The sequence below is a fragment of the Lissotriton helveticus genome, chromosome 12 (genome assembly GCF_964261635.1).
Source record: "Lissotriton helveticus chromosome 12, aLisHel1.1, whole genome shotgun sequence".
Lineage (NCBI taxonomy): Eukaryota > Metazoa > Chordata > Amphibia > Caudata > Salamandridae > Lissotriton > Lissotriton helveticus.
In genome coordinates this window covers 582,237,884-582,259,760 of record NC_136073.1, presented here as the reverse complement: position 1 = coordinate 582,259,760, position 21,877 = coordinate 582,237,884, and the positions used below count along the sequence as shown (strand labels likewise).

At 46.8% G+C, this 21,877-nt stretch overlaps 1 protein-coding gene and 1 long non-coding RNA gene across 3 annotated transcripts in view; one reads left to right on the top strand and one right to left on the bottom strand.

Moving 5' to 3' along the window:
- The window catches only part of ADGRG1 (adhesion G protein-coupled receptor G1), a 431,161-nt gene that overhangs the window by 102,911 nt on the left and 306,373 nt on the right, over nucleotides 1-21,877 (top strand). The gene's annotated exons all lie outside the window — the stretch shown is intronic.
- The window catches only part of LOC144799372 (uncharacterized), an 87,080-nt gene continuing 67,627 nt past the window's right edge, over nucleotides 2,425-21,877 (bottom strand). The window contains exon 3 of the long non-coding RNA XR_013603799.1: nucleotides 2,425-2,693. This is a non-coding gene — a long non-coding RNA (uncharacterized LOC144799372). The remainder of the gene's footprint in view (nucleotides 2,694-21,877) is intronic.

Below are 21,877 nucleotides of genomic sequence, written 5' to 3'. Positions count from 1 at the left end.
TTAAAAAAAAGAATTGAACACAGTACATATCTAATACATATATCTGAATATAAAAGAGTATACATAATACATTTGATACAATGTATTCACCCCGAGTCATGATGGGTGAGTGTTATTTCACAAAACAAAACAATACATTACTAACACACTTTTGACACTTATACGATACACCATTTAGACAAACAACTAATGTGGTGTGGCTGGAAGCTGCAAGTTCTCTCAAAGCGCGTTTCGGCACAGCAGTGCCTTCATCAGGAGTGCCACAAGGGAAGAGGGAGTTTCGGAAAGATAAATAGATAAAGAGAGACGTCGGTAATTGCAGAGATATGACTTTGGTAGGCGGATCTCTTATCTTGTGATGGATAATTTTTGGGTTATCCGTAGTCTTCTCCATAGTGAAATTCATTGGACCTGTATATCCTACAGTCTAGGAAGATGTCTAAGAAAAAAAATCTGCCTGTCGTCGAGCACTACAATTGGTGCGGACCTCTGGAAAACTAGACACTTTTCCCAGTCCCAACAAGACGATGAGTGTGGTGGAGTTTAAGAGTGCTTGGCCTGGAGAAGGGTTGTATGTTCTCACAATGCATTCCATTGCAACGCATGCCTTTACCACGCATGCGTTACAACGGAATGGTATTTCAACGCATAACTTTTTCCTCTAATTCTTGCGTGGTGACGTCGTATGTCGTTAAGAGGAAGCGGAAGTTTCTTTCCATTTCCTCTTAAACGACGCCGATTGCCTGCACATTCTGACGTGATTTCAGGTGAGTTTTTTTTGGGGGGAGACCCCCCCCCGAAGCCCCCTTTTTTTGATTTTAACCTTTACCACATATGCCTTTACTACATACCTCGTAGTAAAGGTATGCGTGGTAAAGGCTTTCGTGGTAACCACGCATGCGTTGTAATGCATGCGTGGTTAATGTATTTGTGGAAACGGCCGCGTTGTAGTGGCCGTTTTCCCTGGAGAAGCAGAAACTCACGATTTAAAACACAACACAGTGTTTGGTGTTGGCTTTACTAATACAAATGTATTTCTACCCAAACAAACCTTTTTAGCAACATTAAGATAATGAAATATTGGGAAAAAGAACATATGTTTGTAACTTATTACTTGCATTTTACTTGCAGCTCTTTGATGCCAGTTCATAGGCCCCTGTGCTGTGCCAGGATTGTAATTTATGAACTTCAAGTAGCAAAAAAAGATCTCTGTGACAAAATCAGAAACACACTGAGCTTTCTACATAAAATACAATACTTTGATCTGCACGATACAAGTGTTTGCAGCACTTTGATGAGTCAAAACTGACTGGACAAAACTCCATCTCTCTCCAGCAGGCGCATTAATCACCAGAGTTATCTTATCTTACGTTTTTTCTATTGCCTGAATATTGCTGGCGCACAAGGGACTCTGCAGCGGGTGCTTTTAACTCCGACCATCAGACACTTCAACCTCCAGCAGCCTGAGCTCGGCTCAGTTGTATATGCACGTGCCTGGCTTGTGGGTTGCGTGTGTGGCCCCTATTACGAGCGGTTGTATAAGCGGGCTTTAGCACTTTGTGCACATGACATGCGGCGGCGGTCTCACATCCGAGCGGGGCGCTGAGTGAGGTGAGCACTCAGTGCTGGGCGGTCTCACATCCGAGCGGGCACAGGGTGGGTCATCACTCTCTCTGCAGGGCGGTTTTCACACTGATTCTACCCCGATTAATGTGTCATGAGACCAGGGTGGACATGGGAAACTTCAGAGAGCCCTCTCTCACGAGCTGCGTGAAAAACCCACCGAAGGGCAGACATTGACGTGTGTGGCTCTGATCGGCCGATGAGAAAAGTGTCTTTGGCACAGAGGTGTCCAGTCATCCAGGCACGTGGGTCAGTCAGTCCAGCCACCTAGGCGCCTGCAGGGACCATGTTTTACAAAACTGTTATTCGCAACCAGCTCTCATTCATGGTCCGAATTATATGCAGCACCATGCTGCCAGTCACTGGAAGTGCCTTAGTGCGCCGTCAGGTGTAAGAAGCGCTATTTGAACGAAGCTGCAAAAAATAAAATTTATGGCCCAAGGTAGGACATGAATGTTAAAAAGAGCTTGAACATTTTACAGTGAGTTAAAACAAGTAAGGGGATATAGTTCATCTAAACACCGACAGTAACATTTCTCAAATAAACATTGGCAAAATGTTGTCAATGCTTTTTGCCAGAGCTGTGCAGCATCAGCCGAATAAATAAAGTATGAGACGTGGCCGCTGCTGACAGCTGCATCATTCCGCCTGTGCACGCGTGTAATGGCGGATGCCTCTTGGATCAGTAAATATATTTATATATATATATATATATATATATATATATATCAACGAAAACTCCTTACAAAGCACAGGAGACAGACCACAGGACCAGGACAAATGCTGAAATCTTCTTTATTTTTTGCTCATCACCGTGAGAGAGTGCACAACGCGTTTCGGGCTCCCTGAGCCCTTGTTCACATGCAAATTTTACTTTTTGTACATTTTCTATTTTTATAGTGCCCAATGCTTCCCAATGTAGCCACCCCTCCCAACATCACGTGACCATAAACATAGAAAACAGATTTATGTTTAAAATGTCTGAATCTCTGTATAAATACACATTATATCACATGGGAAACTTGATCCAATTCAGTAGTTTCTGGATAAATCCATCCAACATTATGTATCTAGAAGGGGGCAAGAAAAAAAGGAGGATAAAGCCATTATAAGCAATCCCTCTTCACTATCTACAGCATATATCTACCAAATGAAAAATGGGTTATAAAAGATTTCAATATCCTTTGGGCAACATTTTACATATTTTACATTCATTTCAAAAAGTGCAAACAGTGCATGTCCATAAAAGTGCAAGAAACTATTGTGACCACTATTTTGTCAAAGAGGAGAAGGGAAAGATAAAGTGCTAGAGTGCAATTTGAAATCCACTTGTATGTGTAATACTTCAATCATATGATATCAACAATTAGGTTATCCACCTCATTTTGTTCCATATAATATATTAGATAAAAAGCATTTCCAAAAACAAGTAAAGATACATTTCAATTGTTAAAATTCATAAAAACACCCTGTGTATACAAAAGTTAGTAGAAAAATAGAAAAATATCATATTTAAATATAGGCAATAAATTACATATATTTACTAAAAAGGAGAGTAGATCAAGACAAATACACATATTCCGCCTAACAGGGATCCTGACTAGACGGAATTAAATATATAATCATATATGGTGGAAACTGATTAGACTCCAACACTAGATATGTAGAACCTCCAGGCAACAAGGAACTTGACTGCCTGGGGGAAGGAGTAGTAAGTATTACTGTGAGTTCAGGTTGGATATCATCAAAATATTAATATATGAGGATTATTAAAGAAAAGTATGCAAATCCTCTGTGTTATTGAGGCCATTCGGGCTTTTGCTATCAAATTCCAATATCATATTGGATTCAAGCTGTCTCAGTTTGAGATTCCTGTCGCCTCCTCTTCTAGATTTTGGTACAGCTGCAATCACATAGTACGTTAAACAGTTTAGATCTCTATTGTGTACTAACTCAAAATGGCGTGCAACCGGATAACTAGAGTCATGATGCAAAATGGCCCGCAGGTGCTGAAGGATCCTGACGTGCACCTGTTTGCCAGTACTTCCAATGTAGTTTAGGCCACAGGTGCACGTCAGAACATACACCGCAAAGTCAGTCTTACAGGTATGCTGACCTACAAATGGAATTGCGGTCTCACTGAAAGGGGTAAAGTAGTGTGTCTTGTTGACCCCAAATTTGCAGGCCCTGCAACTAGAGCATTTACGGAATCCCCCAACTGTCTGCAACCAATTGGGTTTTTGTTTTAATTCCGGACATGGTCGATCCAAAATGGCTCCCATGTTGCGTGCTCTCCGAAAAGTAATTGTGGGCTTAGGGGGCAACAGAACTCCCAAAACCGAGTCAGACATTATAATTGGCCAATTCTTAGTGATGATTTTCCTGATTAGGTTCTCCTGATCACTAAACGCTGTAATGAACCTAGGGCATGATTTATCTTTGACATCGTCAGCAGATACTGTTTCTACTCCTTCAACAAGATTAGAAGAAAATAGACTGTCTCGTGGTCTTAAGTCCGCTTTGCTGAGGGCTTGGTTAAAGGTTTTCTTTGAGTAACCTCTTTCCCCTAATCTAATTTCAAGATCCCTTACACATTTAGTGTAATCCTCATTTGTGCTACAGATTCTTTTGAGTCTAAGGATCTCTCCATAAGGGATACTCTGAATGGTGTGCCTGGGATGAAGACTCGAGGCATGGAGGGTGGTGTTCCCTGCGGTAGGTTTCCTAAATAGTGTAGTTTGTATCCTATTAGCACCATCGATGTATACCTTAACATCTAGGAACTCTACCTCTTTCCTGCTCATATGTGATGTAAAATTGAGATTCAAATGATTCGTGTTAATATCATTGATAAACGCAATGGCCTCCTCCATATCCCCCTGCCAAATGATAAACACATCATCGATGTATCTGAGGTACTTGATTATTTTTTCATCCACCCATTTTTTGTGTGTTTTGTTGAGGACCTGCTCCTCCCACCAGCCCACGTGTAAACACGCGTAGCTGGGAGAGAAGCAGGCCCCCATCGCCACACCTCGCAACTGTCGCCAGACATCCTTTTCAAAGGCAAAAAAGTTATTGCACAGACACCACTCAATTAAACTTAGAATAGCCTTGTTATGTTCATAGAAAATTGCAGGCCTGCGACTTAGAAAATATTTGATAGCATTGAGACCATCAGTGTGAGGTATACTGGTGTACAATGACTCAACATCTAACGTTATCAATATCATATCATCCTGCCATTCCACCATTTCCAGTTTCGTTAAAAAATCAGTGGTGTCTCTCACATAGCTAGAAAGTAATTTGACAGGTTCTTGCAGAAAAAAATTCAATGTACCGCCCCACATTTTCACCCATGCTGTTGATAGCTGAGATGATTGGTCTCCCAGATAGTGGTGAAATGCCCTTGTGAATTTTAGGTATAAGGTAGAAGACGGGTTGGGTGGGGAATTCTTTATACAGAAATTTGAACTCCTCCCCAGAGATTAATCCTTCCCTTCTCCATTTATTGAGCAACTTATACATATATATATATATATATATCATTTATTTGGGGGGGGGGGTCGTTCTTTGAAATACAGAGGTCCAAGCACAAAAATCAGTTGCCAGGCCCTGTTAAAAAAAAATGATAAAATGGAAAATAATGTTTAATGAACTAGCAGGGTAGGTGGAGCAGGTGTGGGGTGAAAAATGGGGAGTAAATGGGGATGGGCAAGGGAGCATCAGAGGTGCGCAAAAGCGTTCTGCGAACTGCGGCACAGCCTTGGCAGAAAATGGCAGGTTTCGCGCCCTAAAAAAAAAATTTCAATTGAAAGCATTTGTTAGACTTTGACGGATAGGCGATCAACAGAGGGGTGAGTGAAAAGGAAGCGGAGAAAAATGAGGTTTTCTCTAATGTGAGCAGTGAAAGGATACAAGGCAGCCAATGTGAGCAGTGAAAGGATACAAGGCGGCCAATCAAAGCAATGGAAGAGAGGCTAAGCTCCAATGGAGGAACAAACATTAGAAAAGTAAGACCGGCGTCAAATGAGAAATAAGAAAATGCGAGTCACAATAAAGCCAACAAATTGTAAGCAAATAGGTGGGCTCCAAGCCCACTACAGTTTTTGATATGTTTCAGAGGCGGTTTTTGCCAACAGACAGCTAAAAGCGGTCGGAGAGGCAAGACCTGAAAAGACAAAGAAGGTAACCCCAATCATTTAAGCAGAATTGGGGCCCAGGGCAGATGTTGATAACCAAACTGTCCTAAAACAGACACTTAGAACTGATCCTGTGCACAGAAGGGAGAGCACTCAGTGGAGTAGTATTCCTGGCCTACAACTATAGAGCAAGGGAGGTTTCTGGCCTGGAGTGACTGCCTTGATGAGGTAAGAGACAGGTCTGAAAGACATCACTAACACAATAAGGAGGTGATGGTTTTCCTGACTTTTTATGTAGGAGACTAGAAGTACTTGGACGATACCATTAGAAACTGGCCCATTGAACGGGGCACCTGAGCAGTTGGCAGTGCACTTGTGGGATATTCGACTGGTCTGCAAAGTACTACTTTACTTGCATCTTGTCAGGGGCTGTCATGCTTGTGAGATGTAAATGTGTGTATACTTGTAAAGCGCACTGCCGCCCCATCTCGGGGCATCCTGGCGCTGTATACCGCTGTGGAACCCTTCCTGGCATTCCCTGTGAGATGCCCCCTCCAGGGCACCCCCAAGGTGAAGCCAGGCATCCCAGCGCTGTTGGGGCCATTGTGGAGATTAAGCAAGCTATTGCCCAGAGTTGCAGAGTGGGACCCATGATTAGAGTAGGCACCGAGGCGAGAATTATCGAGTCCGCGGACATTGAGCCCAAGACTCGCTGAGGCGGTAATTGAACCCTGGTCCTGGGCCTGACCTCTGCTTCAGGGTCTGCTGCTTCTAACCAGTGAGCCACACTTCTCCGAGAAGCGCAGAGAGATGTTTTAAGGGCCTTGCTGGATCTAGCAGGCAGGTCTACGTGACATCTCTCTTTGTTTTGAGAAGGCGTCTTTATAACAGAGGCCTGCTGGTAAAGATGGATGCCGCCATTCATATTACTGACTTGCATGGTGAGCGGCCCTGTGAAGGAAGGACCTTGCTGGGTGACGGGCCTTATACGCACACTGGAATTGGTCTGTAAGGGGGGCACATGGCGGGTTTTATCGGACGGGCCTTATTGGGATGGGACTTTGACAAGAAGAGCCTTCACATGGGAGAGTGCGAATATGACCAAGGTCTGCTGATTTTCACGGCCTGCACACCTGCAGAAAAATGTATTTATACAGTCTTGAAACAAGCTTGCCCTCTTTATTAATAACAAGGCCGCGTACATGCCCGAACAGGTTGATGGCGCCAGGTGAGGGGGTAACCATGCTTTTACTTCCACTGGAGGACATTTTTTAGATGTAAAATCTGGTTCTCCGGGAACCCTCCCAAAAACAGAAGAAGCATTTATTAGGGTTCCACGTCGGGTTTTTGACCCAGGCCACACAAACACGTGTGACGGATTATGAGCACCCTATTTGTAGGTGTTCTGCTGCAATAAGGTGCCTGATTAGGCATGGGAGGGTCCTGCTCAATGCACACATGCCAGAGTGGAAGTGTCACACAGGGATCCCTTTGACATATTTTGTGAAAGCCTAACCAACAATGCTATAATCATAATTATGAAGACCTCATCAGGCCACAACAATGCAGGTGTTCTCTCTGACCAAAATGTTCCTACATCTGAACACTAGAATGATTCCCATAATGCAGGTGTCTCCGTTGACCAGAAGAGGACAATGCAATCCCAAACTACTACGGTCATGCAAGCTTAGGTAGAGAAATTGACTCAAACCAAAACTATAGTGCCATGTTGTCACTCAAAAGACCAGGACTGGAAACTGCCTACATAACGACAAGAAGTGAGGTGGTTACCCTAGGTATGGTGCCTCGCAAGGAATCGTGTACACTGGCTGCCTGTAATATGTGCAGAAGGTCCTAGGGTGGGTCCCTGAGGGACAGATGTTTGCCTGAACTTGTAAGAATGCCAGATGCCTCCATGTTACCAAGACCAGGATGTAGTGCTCCTGTTCTGAGTTGTTAACAATTTAATGCATTCTGGGAGTTGTAGTATAGGTTCAATTTAGCTGATCCGATTGAACACCTAACAGTGATTTCTAAAAGAAAAGCTCAGGACTCCAATATTTATGTGACCGAAGGTGTTAAACTTAATAAAAACCACACACTTTCGTTGATACAAGGTATAGCGTATATCCAATAAATTAGCAGAGACATACATTAGGAGTGAAAACAGAAAGGCCCACATGAAAAATGGCTTGCAGAAATGGCAGGTTATAGTACCATACAAAATAGGTGGAAATGTGCTCAATGCATAGGGTAATCACACAATGTGTATTAACAAATAAAGTTCAAACATGTATATCATGAAAGTTGGTGTTAGCTTCTGAACATCACATAACATCACGTAAACTGCAGGGGGGAACCATATGTCTGACGTATGGAGGTTTTGAAATTGTTATCAAGATAACCAGCATCGTCAACGTCGTTCCCATCTAGTCAGGGGTTGTGGGTCATCATCAGGACAAGGGAAGTAAGGACTGAACTTAGCACAGATAAGGTAAAATGAAGCTATCTGGGACAGACTTCTACAGGATGTACACACCGCATAGAGTAGGCGAGATGAAGTTGGAAAAATAAAAGATGGCAGCAATATGTTCGAATGGATGCAGTACGAAAGTTACTCCGAATTGGCAATAGTAACACAAGAGTACGTGACAGAAAGCACGCTAGAGTCCATGTCCTCCACTGAAGCAGCTAACCAAAGTGATTACCTACGTTTCTTTGAGGTTAGGGGGAAGCTTCTGTTGCTGAACTGTCTGTATTGCTAACTTGGAGTCCTCTGTAACTCTTACTGTATGTGAAAGGAACACCACCCACAGGAGATAGTAAATACAGATTTGTATTCACGTCCAGGACACAGCAAGCCTGTGAAGATTCACATCTTCAGCTGCCCCAGGGTGGACCCTCTACACTGTATCTATAACCATAGCAAAGTTCAGGACTACACCAGGAGTCTTACATGTTGCCATGGTTACAGGTTATAACCAGGGCCACTGGAATTATGCAGCAAAGGAGGCCCAAATCATGCGGCAGGCTAAGTAGCTTATGTGGCAAGAAACCCAACATATGCAGTATTTTGTGGCACATTTTGTGAAAGGATTACGGCATTATTTCGACAATTTTTTAAACTTGTTAATTCTGTCTGGGCATTAGTTGCTCTTCATTAGTTCCAGTTTAATACCTACATATAGCAATAAGGTACAGAAAGATGCCCAATCAACCTTTGCAAAGGGCCTTCCACTTCACGTCATCATGTGTCACTGCATTTTTAGTAACTTTTGAAATGTTTGAGCTAGAAACGAAATTTGTTGTTTGTTAAAATCTGCAGATTGTGTGGCAAACGATTGATTGTGTGGCAATCTACAACTATACGAAAATCACTGCGGCTGCACAATCACATAATTCCAGTGTCTCTGGTTATAACACAGTACCATCCGGCGTTTCCCACAGGCCTCATAGGGAGCAGGGTCATACCTGGCCTATAGGACAATCAGGTAGTGTCTGATGAGCAGGTCTTAAACGTCGGTGTGTAGGACGTTTTTTTCCGGCTGTTTATGGGCCGTTGATTGGTCTGCTGGGATGGTTTTTCCTGCTAATTTCCCTGATATTAAAACAAACATTTCCCACAGCAAGCACAAGTCTATGCAGTCTTCCATACCTTGCAAAGCACCTATACAATATGTTTTTACACAGTGCTTTAAGTGGCATGATAAAAGGGGGGGGGTGGTATCACTAAAAGAGGCGTAGTTAAGGGCATGGCTTAAACCCAAACTATATTTCGGGGATTCCCATAGTATTTCACCGACCTGTATTTTAGTTTGTGTCTGAGATTTGTGTCATTGCGTTCAGATATATAACAACTAACATATGCATAAATCCAGCCAAAACTATTGACCATGTCAGTAGTTGTAGCTGTTTAACACAAATGAAAAAACAATAATGATTTTGTTATAAATAAAATTGAAAAATGTTCAATTCTGAAACTATAAGCCTGTGAATTAATTCTTATTGAGGCCTTTGGCAGAGTAGTGGTCTTTGTTGGGCAGGGCTGGCTTTTGACATGGACGAGCTGGGCCCAGGTGCCAACCTTTAGAGGGTGCCCCTGACCACACCCTTTTCCCTACCACCATCTTGTCTCCAGTCTGAAGGAGATAAGACATTGGTAGTAAAGATGGGTTTGGGGAGGCACAGAAATGCTTGTGATCAGAGGCAGTCACTGCCTGAGGTACCAAGTGGCCTGTGAATAGAAAGGTGAACTCCCTGTTGCATCATGCTTTAGTGACTAGCAGTAGCCTGGTAGCCAAATGTGTTTCCACCCAGGGCGCTATCTTAGCAAAGGCCGGCTCTGTTGGTGGATATCAGTCACTCCGTTTATACTCACTCTGCTAGACATGTATGCCCTATTTCTCTAACCATCTTGTCTGTCTGCATATCTTGCATCTCATTGCTTCCCTCTTCATCGTCCTCTTTTCACCCTCCCATGAATGCACTTTCTCACATCCCCTTCACTTCATCACCCCCATACACACAATACACCCAATCATATACGCCCTGCATTTTGTTCTACTTTCGCCTTGTCAATATTTTGACAACTATGTATCTCTTCTACACACAGTACAGAATCACAATTGCAACTGAAATACACCTTCATGCTCTGTGCGCTCTGCAGAGAGGCCAACGATTGGATGGATCACCATGTATTCTGAAGACCTTTTTGACCTTTGGACAGGCATTGTGAGAAGCTTGCACTACCTTCAGCAGTACTTAATTTGTAAAAAAAATATAGGTGTCCGAGCTCTAGTCAGGATGCCACTGCAGTTCGCATTTCCCCTGCCATGCTGCCAGTGATGGTAACAACACAACTACTAATCATTACACTCCTACAAGTGTGACAATTTGGAGTATTTCAGGTCCCCGAAGCCATAAGAATGGCTTGGGCAGCAGGTAATAGTCATTTTTAACCCCTTGCATGCGTCAGACGGCCCCGGCCATCAGATGTCAAGGTGGGCATGTGTGGACGACGGCCCACTCATTATTTGCGCTGCGGGCAAGGGGTTAATGTATATTGAATTAATAATTAATTGTTGGTGTAGTCATGTCTAAATTAGTCAGACAGCGCCACCTTGTGGCAGACTGTCACAAGCACCTTTGTTGACAATTAACTGCCAGTGCTTAGCACCGGAAACCACCTGCTCAAATTAATTAGTGCTTCAGTCTAAACTCCAGAGCTCTCAATCGTGGCCCATTATAAACACATTTAAGCACAGGTAATAATATGCTTTCAATGACCGTTTAAATTACTACCAGATCTGGGACCTGGACGGACCTGGCCCACTTAGAGCCCTGTCTTTACCAGTTCAAAACTGCCTACATTTGCAAACATGGGACATTTTTTTCACTGTCTAGTTCTTTAATGGGGGGGGGCACTTTTTTGGTGTCCAGGCCTATTTTCTGTCCAGTACGATCCAGGTGGGAGCTTCCTCCGTCTGAGTTGGAGAATAGGAGTGCCCAAGCACACTGCACCCACCGGAGCTGCGTCACCGGCCCGTCGGATCCCTAGTGAGTCACAGGCGGCACCGTGTGGGCACGGGCCTCACATGACAGCGGAGGAGGCACAGCAAGCATAGCTCCCAGATGCACACTGGCCCCTTTGTCGAGGAGCACAATGCAGCTGCTTCACGAGAGGCCGGGCTGGGAACTCGAAGCCGGCCTGTTCCCACTATGAGGGATGCCAGGGGGCGTGGAGGCCTCAGGAACGCCGAAGACTGACTCATCGGACATTTGTGATTGGGGGAGAGGAGACAGCCATCAGCACCAGCTGAGCAGCAAGGAGGGGGGGGGGGGGGCGCACTATTCCACACATATCACCGAGTCCCACGCTGAAGTATTTTCCAAAACAAGCTGAGCCCCCCCTTCCAGGGAATCCCTGACGCACACAGAGGCGGAGGGAGGCGTACAGAAGAGAGAGGGAAGCCTTTTCACAACACATGAGTAAACCCCTTCTACCGAGGAGGGTAGCTTTGCACACCAGGGGAGGGGAAAGCCCCCCACAAGTCACGAGGGAAAGAAATGGTTATGCTTGGTTTGGCGGCTGAGTAAGTGGGATGCCGCCCGCGAGCAGCGGACTGTAGTGTGAGTAAGTGCTAGGTGCTGCCAGTTGGAAGGTGTGGTCGGGTGGGGGCGTATTAATCAACCCCTCTGAAACCGTAGGTTTAGCAAAGGAGCCAACTTCTGCATTTGTCTAGAGGTTTCAACATTTATTTATTTATTTATGCATTTTTATATAGCGCAGACTTTACCCGAAGGCGTCAGAGCGCTTCACAATAGGAACAGAACTGATACATCAGAACATTACACGTGAACAGATTACAAAAGCAGACGTTAAGTTACATAAGGTAAAGTGACAATTGTGAGCAAACAAAGTACATGAGGTAGCAAAAAGTGCACAGGAGGAAAAAGTGACAAGTGTGCAGGTTACAAGAGAAAACAAAGTACAATTAGAGGTATAATACTGCAATATATGCTAGACACTCAGGCACAAGAACAAACGTTACGTAGGCAATGGTGGCACTTGTGCAAGTATCAAAGGCAAACAAAATGTGAGAGGTAGCAAACCGTGTGTAATAAGAGAAAAGTTACGTGTGCAAGTTACAAAAGAGTACCAAACACAAGTAGAAGGATAATAATGCAATAAATGGCAAACACTCCAACCACAAGAACACTCTAGGAAGGCACTTCCATAGTCATGGAGAGTAGAATTTTCAGTAATGGGAGGACTTCCTTCAGATAATAGAGAGGACGTGAATTACTTTTGGAGGTGTTTTTGGAGGAGGAGAAGTTTGAGGTCCCTTTTGAAGGCCTGGGAGGAGGCGGTGGTCCGGAGCTGAGGCGGAAAGGAGTTCCAGATTCTCACCGCATTGCCTGAAAAGTATTGGGCCATCGTTCTTTCCTTCTTGAAAGTGGGAGGTTCAAGCAGTCGATTTTCCGCATTACGTGATGGTCTAGAGCCTCCAGAGAGTTTCAGTTTATTCGCCAGGTAGCGAGGAGAGGAGGAGTGCAAGGCTTTGTGGGTGATGCAGGCAGTCTTGTAGACAGATCTAGCCTCGATGGGAAGCCAGCGGAGGGTGGATAACATCGGTGTGATGTGGTCGCTTCTTTTGGCCCCATAAATGAAATGAGCTGCTAAATGGAAAACAGATTTAAGGGGGGACAAGTGGGATTTGGGGAGGCCAGTAAGAAGAGAATTGCAGTAGTCTAGTCTGGAGAGGACCAGCGATTGCACCAGGGTTATAAGGTCCTGCTCCGGGAAGAAGAGACGGATTCCCCAAAGAAGGCGCAGTTGGTATCAAGCAGACTTTGCAATGGAATTGATGTGGGAGATTAGATTGAGTTTTTTGTCGAGTATGACACCAAGGGATTTTGCGCTGTCGACAATGATGGGGTTGTTGTTAAGTAGATTCATCTGATCCATCCATGATTGCACCAGGGGAGGAGAGAGTGAGGAGGAGAAGAGGAGGAATTCAGTTTTGGAGGGATTCAGAATCAGTTGATGAGTTGACATCCAGTTTTGAATGGAGTCGAGAGTAGAGCTTAGGAAAGAGAGATCGTGAGTGGAGGCAACCTTGAGGTAGATTTGAGTGTCGTCTGCATAGAGATGATAGTGGATCCCGGATTTACTTAGGAGATTTCCCAGTGGTTCTAAATAGAGATTGAACAATGTGGGTGCAAGTATAGAGCCTTGAGGAACACCTTGACCTACCGCAACAGGAGATGAAAGACTGTTCGCTATTTTGATCATTTGGGATCTATCAGAGAGGAAGGAAGCAAACCATTTAAGCACAGTGCCCTCCATGCCCATTCTCTGTTGAAGAATGTTGAGGAGGGTGTTGTGATTGACAGTGTCAAAGGCTGCAGAAAGGTCAAGGAGAATTAGAAGACAGGACCCCCGAGTCGAGTATGCTCAGCGCGTCATCAACCACTTGCAGTAGGGCTGTTTCAGTGCTGCAGTTTTGAATGAAGCCAGACTGGAAATTGTCAAGAAGATCATTGTCCTTGATATGACGAGAGAGTTGTTTCGTTACACATCTTTCTGTGATCTTCGCAGGAAAGAGTAAGTTAGTGATGGGGCGGAAGTTAAGGTCAATCGCATCAGCAGTTGGTTTTTTAAGCAGAGGGGTGACCTGGCCAGTTTCGAAGGAGACAGGAAGGGAGCCTTGATAGAGGGAGAGGTTAACCAGAGTGGTCCAATAGGAAAGGGAAAGGGTACAGAAGTCAATGGCACTGGGGATGGGGTCCAGATAATGGTTGGAGGGCTTTGTTTCGCGGATGCACTTGAGAAGGGCATCTTCAGATATGGGATCAAAGTTCTGCCAAATGGCTAAGGATTTGCACTCCTCTGGAGGGGTAGGATGAGCGACCTGATCCACAAGTGATTTCACTTTTTCATCAAAGACAATAGCGAAATCCGCTGCTCTCTTTGCAGAATCCTCCGACTTGGAGGTTGGGGGAGAGTAGTTAGGGATCTTGATGAGATTGAATAGTTTTTTGGGTCTATTTTTGGCTGAGTCAAGGAGGGTTTTGAAGTGCGCCGCTTTCCCACGGAAGATGTGCTTGTGGTACTTGGATCTTGCTGAGCGAAGCGTGGCCAGGTTATCGGTGGAGGGCACTAGTCTCCATTGTTTCTCCAGGAATCTTAGCTGCTTCCTTTCTTCATAGAGGGATTTATTGAACCAAGGTGCTGAGGGAGTGGGCCTTATCCTTTTGCTTTTGAGTGTAGCGACGTTATTGATTTCGGCTGCAAGAACTGTGAGGCATTGGGAGGTGAGTTCGTCAACATATAGGTTCTGGTCCAGCCTTGCAAGTGATAACAACGCTGATTCACAGAGGGGACCGACATCAATATTTTTTGCAACACGGAACCAGGAGATAGCCCTCTTGGGTTGGCCAAGAGTTATGGAGTGTGATAGTTGAAGACAGAATGGGATGAGGAGGTGGTCAGACCAATCTACATGAATAGGGGCAGTGATAGAAAGCATGCCTGCTTTGGAAATAACGAGGTCCAAGATTGAGCCCTTAGAGTGTGTTGATTCTGTGCAGTGTTGGATAAGATCGTTTGCAGAGAGGAATGTGGCCAGGGAGTTTGCAGAAGAGTCTTGGGGTAGGCCCCAGTGGAGATTGAAGTCACCCACGAAAGTCTGATTGTCACTTTGCGAGTATTGGTCACTGATGAAGTCAGTGAGTTCCTCCAAGAACGAAGGGCCACTACGAGGCGGGCGGTAAATTACATGGAATCTGAGGGGTGAACGGTGGTGCAATTGAAGCTCAAGAGAAAGGCATTCAAAGGTGTGGGAGGAGCTGATAGGAGAAGCCTTAAGTTGAAGGGAGTTTCTAAAGATGACTGCAACACCTCCCCCCGTGCTGTCAGTTCTATCATTCCTAAATATAGAATAGCATGTGGGTAATAGGAGATCAAACATAGAGTGAGAGGTATCTTTGAACCAGGTCTCTGTGAGGAAGAGCATGTCAATATTGTGATGTGTGATTGTATCGGAGATTTCAAGTTTGTGTTTTACTGCAGATCTGCAGTTGTGGAGCAGACAGCGCAGCTCTGTCAAGACTGTTTTGGTGACGGGGGCACTTGGGCTCTGAAGGGTGATCGGGATGTTGTACTTATGCGGGGATGCTCGGGAGGGTTTAGGTGGATGCTTGGTTCTGACAGAGGAGATGGTCGGAATAGTCTAGATAGTAGGGTTGCTAGGGTATGAAGGTTGAAGAAGTGCGGCGTTCAAGGGCTTGTGTGAGTTAACAAAGTTTGCAGATGACAGGTTGAGCTTGGCTATATTGGGGTGAGGGGGCGAGGTGCATCTCGTGGGAAGTTGGGAAGGAGTAGAGGTGCAAGGAAAGGTGGAAATCTTAGAGCTTAAAAGTAAAATGGCAGCTGTAAGCTGGGAGATGGAGGCGATAAGAGAACCTAGCTTATTTTCCAGAGAGAGTAAGGCATAGCACGGAAGGTTGGTGGCTCGATGGAAACAGGAGGGGGCGGAATTGGTGGTGGAAGGCAGGGAGAGGTGGGGGGACAGGAGGTGAGTTGGGGTGTAGGGTTCACGAGTGGGGAAAGGTGGAGGTTGAGAGCGGGAATTAGTGAATCGGAGGTTAAGGGAGAGTTGTCTTTGTTGGTGTTGCAAGAAGGAGAGTAATTAAGGACACATTTAGGGGGCGATGGGTGCGGAACACGGCGGTAGGGTAGAAGGAGAGGGGAGGACTGTGTGGAGTCATGGGAATGGAGGTTTGGGAGGAAAAGAGGTGAGGTGGTTGTGGAGGGCATGTCAGCTAGGAGAGGTGGCTGTGAGGGAACGGGCATCTGGCAGAGTGGGGGGGTTGAGAGAAAGGGAAGTTGGGGAAAGGAAGTGGTACTGCTGGGCCCGAGGGAGGGAAATGGGAAGGGTTACCAAGGGGGGAAAGGGAGTGGCACAGCATTGCTGGAGGAGTGGGAGGGAGAAGAGAGATGTAGTGGGAATGTGGAGTTATTCGGGTGAATAACGAGGGGAGGAGGGGGTGGAAAGGAGGGATGGAAGAAGGGATAAGGGGAGCGTAGGGAAAGTTCACTGGGGGAGAAGTTTGGAGGAGAGGTGTACTAAAAAGGGGGGTGACTGGAAGGAAAATGGGGGAGGAGAAGAGATTGGAGTACTGGGATGGTGCAGATTGGACGAGGAGCGTATTAGCTAGCGGTAGGGCTGAATTGATGTGGGAGGGGGCATACTGTGAAGGGGGAGGAATAGGAGAGGAGGTCACAGGGGAGGGGGAGGGAAGAGGGCCGACCTGTGCTTCTCGAGAGTGCAGCCAATTGAATTGTAGGGGTGTCAGGGGAGGAGAAAGGGAGTAATGGGTGGAGCTAGAAGGAGTGTCAGGGGAAAAACTAGTCGCAGAGGAGGGTAGTAGGGAGGGGAAGAGGTGGTCAAAGAGCGAGAGACAGGTGTCTTTGCCTTGGATCATGACAGTACCGTTGTTATAGAGTGAGATAGTGAGGTAACCGTTGAAACGCGCAGAGGGGGACATTTTTAGTTGTTTCCCATGAGGGATAGAGGAGGAGGAGGTGACGTTAAGGGAATTGTATAAGCTGATGGACCAAGAGGGGGTGTCGTGGGTGAAGAAAATTAAATAGTTTTTGAGCCTCCCAAAACGACCATTGTAAAATTGATCAACAAAAAGGGAATCCGTGAACCGTTCAATAGTGTTATGCTTCAATCGTTTTATTGCAGCTTTAGTCAGGCTGGGAGGATAAATGATTTTGTAGCAATTAGTTCCATCCTTAACTCGAGTAGTGGCCATGGTGGGAAAATGAGGCGGAGGAGGATGGGGGGGATAAGAGAAGGGTGTTACTGTGAAAGCGGCGGAGAGGAGAAATAAAAGGGCAAAAAGGGGCCACATAATCCAGACGTTAAGGAGAAGATATCAGAACTAATGTGCCGTCTGGGAAGTGAGGAGGGTATTTGTTGGGCCTTCAACTAGGAATACAAGGTGCCACCTGGTACTAGATAACATTTACAAGGGAATTTTTTTTACATATGATGGGACCAACTTGATCACTTTCAGAACCATCACAAAGCAAATATAGTCAAAGTAGGAACAGAATATAAATAAACACATAGTGTCCATTGGTGAACACTGTACTAGCCTGTTAACAGAACCACGTTCGGCACCAACCGCATAGTACGCCCACGATCTCAACAGACTACTATTGGACCCTAAGCTCCTGAGAATCACTAATATTAGGGGCAAAGAGCATAGAATGGAGCAGAATCTGACTAGCCAAGTCTAAATATGTACAACAACCTTGTCATCTTAAGACCACCTGTAAAGGTACTCAGAACAGAGTGCCGAAAACATACTACATGAAAAGCATTTCCTAGCACCACATATACGTACAAGGGCCTGGCGCCCTACAAACCTTGCAGTCTCACCTGGCCAACTGGCCATCTCAGGGGGGGACTCAAATGCCCTGAATCCATAGTGTCAATGGTGCTGCCACTGCAGCGGGAGTCCAACTCAATCAGAACTGTCCCCACAGAAAATGGCAGGCACCCCTTCACGTTCACACCAGTGAGAGATCTCACCAGGGGATGAAACCCTTTCCACTAAGAGGTGGGGGGGGGGGTGTCGGTGCGATTGGCAGAGCTGTGAAGGACAACTCTATCACAACAATGAAGGGAGAGCGCTCTGCAAAAAGACTACATGAAAATGCTTAACGAGGAGGAAATCCTTACACAACCGAGGAGTTAACCCCTCCACATTGGGGGTAGACACAGCAGGACGTGGCTTAACCCTTCCATACCACAGGGAGTGAGGTCCTATACATTACCATGGGGAACTCTCTTCATAGGACTGTGAATGTCGTACACAGCAGAGGAGAGGCGGCTTACCCGGCAGAGAAATGCCTTATGCAGCAGAGAAGCACAAGCTCTGCTCAGCCGGAGGGATGCCTTCCACAGCAGAGGAAAGGTGCTTTACCCAGCAGACGGGGAGACCTTACACAGCAGAGTAGGTCACCTGACACAACAGAGGAAGGCAAGCTCTTCACAACAGAGGAGGGATGCCTTACACGGCAGAGGAAGGCAAGCTCCTCACAACAGAGGAGGGATGCATTACTCACCAGAGGTGGGGTGCAGGCTTACACGGGAGAGGAGAGGTGCCTTACCCAGCCGAGGAATGCCTTATGCAGCAAAGAAGCACAAGCCCTGCTCAGCAGGAGGGATGCGTTTCACAGCAGAGTAAAGATGCTTTACTCAGCAGACGGGGAGACCTTACTCAGCAGAGTAGGTCACCTGACACAACAGAGGAGTGATGGTTTGTACAACAGAGGAGGGCAAGCCATTCACAACAGAGGAGCAATGGCTTGCACAACAGAGGAGGGCAAGCTCCTCACAACAGAAGAGCGATGGCTTGCACAACAGAGGAGGGCAAGCTCCTCACAACAGAGGAGCGATGGCTTGCACAACAGAGGAGGGCAAGCCATTCACAACAGAGAAGCGATGGCTTGCACAACAGAGGAGGGCAAGCCATTCACAACAGAGGAGCGATGGCTTGCACAACAGAGGAGGGCAAGCTCCTCACAACAGAAGAGCAATGGCTTGCACAACAGAGGAGGGCAAGCTCCTCACAACAGAAGAGGGCAAGATCCTCGCATCAGAAGAGCGATGGCTTGCACAACAGAGGAGGGCAAGCCATTCACAACAGAAGAGCGATGGCTTGCACAACAGAGGAGGGCAAGCCATTCACAACAGAGGAGCGATGGCTTGCACAACAGAGGAGGGCAAGCTCCTCACAACAGAAGAGCAATGGCTTGCACAACAGAGGAGGGCAAGCTCCTCACAACAGAAGAGGGCAAGATCCTCGCATCAGAAGAGCGATGGCTTGCACAACAGAGGAGGGCAAGCCATTCACAACAGAAGAGCGATGGCTTGCACAACAGAGGAGGGCAAGCCATTCACAACAGAAGAGCGATGGCTTGTACAACAGAGCAGGGCAAGCTCCTCACAACAGAGTAGGGCAAGCTCCTCACAACAGAAGAGCGATGGCTTGCACAACAGAGGAAGGCAAGCCATTAACAACAGAGGAGTGATGGCTTGCACAACAGTGGAGGGCAAGCCATTCACAACAGAGGAGTGATGTCTTGCACAACAGAGGAGGGCAAGCTCCTCACAACAGAGGAGGGCAAGCCATTCACAACAGAGGAGTGATGGCTTGCACAACAGAGGAGGGCAGCTCCTCACAACAGAAGAGCGATGGCTTGCACAACAGAGGAGGGCAAGCTCCTCACAACAGAAGAGCGATGGCTTGCACAACAGAGGAGGGCAAGCCATTCACAACAGAGGAGCGATGGCTTGCACAACAGAGGAGGGCAAGCCATTCACAACAGAGGAGTGATGGCTTGCACAACAGAGGAGGGCAAGCCATTCACAACAGAGGAGTGATGGCTTGCACAACAGAGGAGGGCAAGCTCCTCACAACAGAAGAGGGCAAGCTCCTCACAACAGAAGAGCGATGGCTTGCACAACAGAGGAGGGCAAGCTCCTCACAACAGAGGAGGGATCCCTTACCCGGCAGAGGAGGGATGCCTTACTCACCAGAGGTGGGGTGCAGGCTTACACAGCAGAGGAGAGGTGCCTTACGCAGCATAGGAATGCCTTATGCAGCAGAGAAGCACAAGCTCTGCTCAGCAGGAGGGATGCCTTTCACAGCAGAGGAAAGGTGCTTTACCCAGCAGACGGGGAGACCTTACACAGCAGAGTAGGTCACCTGACACAACAGAGGAGCGATGGCTTGAACAACAGAGGAGGGCAAGCCATTCACAACAGAAGAGCGATGGCTTTGCACAACAGAGTAGGGCAAGCCATTCACAACAGAGGAGTGATGGCTTGCACAACAGAGGAGGGCAAGCCATTCACAACAGAGGAGTGATGGCTTTGCACAACAGAGTAGGGCAAGCCATTCACAACAGAGGAGTGATGGCTTGCACAACAGAGGAGGGCAAGCCATTCACAACAGAGGAGTGATGGTTTGCACAACAGAGGAGGTCAAGCAAGCTCCTCACAACAGAGGAGGGCAAGCTACTCACAACAGAAGAGCGATGTCTTGCACAACATAGGAGGGATGCCTTACCTGGCAGAGAAGAAATGCTGGATGCCTTACTCTCTAGAGGAGGGATGCCTTACACCAGTGGTTCTCAAACTGTGGTCCGGGGCCCCCTGGGAGTCCACAAAGCCTCCTCAAGGGATCTGCTACTACTTTAAAAATGAAATAATATTAACAGATTTATAAAGTGTTTATAAGTAAAGAAGCTAAATGTACAATTGAACAGTTTAAAATATACTGTAAATTTGAAGGAATTTGAACCTGTAGGCTTTAAATTAAATTAGTATCCTCGGATTGATTCGTGAGAGCAGTGCAAGTGCATCAAACATAATTTAGTATGGACAATAAGTGGCCTCACTTAAATTCAGAAAAGCTCCAACCTTTCTATTAAAATTAATCATTTTCATTTATATGCGTTTGCAAATTAAATAAAAAGTGTCATCATTTGTGCAATTGTTTGATGATGCTTTTTTCGGTATTTTGTATGTATTGTTTTGCAGTTCAAATCATCGACAATGCTTAGGTCGAGATCCCCGGCTTCCAGTAATGACTTGTGGGGGTTTCCCAGATTCCATTAATGATTCGGTGGGGGTCCTCGGGTACCAGCAATGATTAAGTGGTGGTCCCTAGAAGTCAACATTTTGGGAACCACTGCCTTACATGGCAGAGGAAGAGTGTCTTCCACAGCAGAAGAGGGATGTTTATGCAGTCGATGATAGAAGACTTGCTCAACAGAGAAGGGTATGCCTTTCACAAGAGCTAGCTTTGTGGACACAGCGCTTCATCAGGTTTCCTTGCCCTTTCTGCCTCCTGTCAAATCCGCAGCACAGGACCTCGCCTGACCCGCTCCGCGGGTCCCGCATCGCCCTCGGACAGAGGCGATAGCTTGAAGATTTCTGGGGGCACTCAGTGGGCAACCGGCAGGGCTGCGAGCATTGGCTGGGACTCCAAGGACCAGGAGTCCCGGCGCGCCCTTGGGAACAGCTGGGCTGCTCTCCCTGCCGGCCCCGCCCGCCTGCTTCTGATTAAAAGTTGCCTGCACCTGGGACTGAGCGCTCCTTTCTTCTCCCATACCGCGCTGCTCGTGGACACAGCGCTTCATCAGGTTTCCTTGCCCTTTCTGCCTCCTGTCAAATCCGCAGCACAGGACCTCGCCTGACCCGCTCTGCGGGTCCCGCATCGCCCTCGGACAGAGGCGATAGCTTGAAGATTTCTGGGGGCACTCAGTGGGCAACCGGCAGGGCTGCGAGCATTGGCTGGGACTCCAAGGACCAGGAGTCCCGGCGCGCCCTTGGGAACAGCTGGGCTGCTCTCCCTGCCGGCCCCGCCCGCCTGCTTCTGATTAAAAGTTGCCTGCACCTGGGACTGAGCGCTCCTTTCTTCTCCCATACCGCGCTGCTCGTGGACACAGCGCTTCATCAGGTTTCCTTGCCCTTTCTGCCTCCTGTCAAATCCGCAGCACAGGACCTCGCCTGACCCGCTCC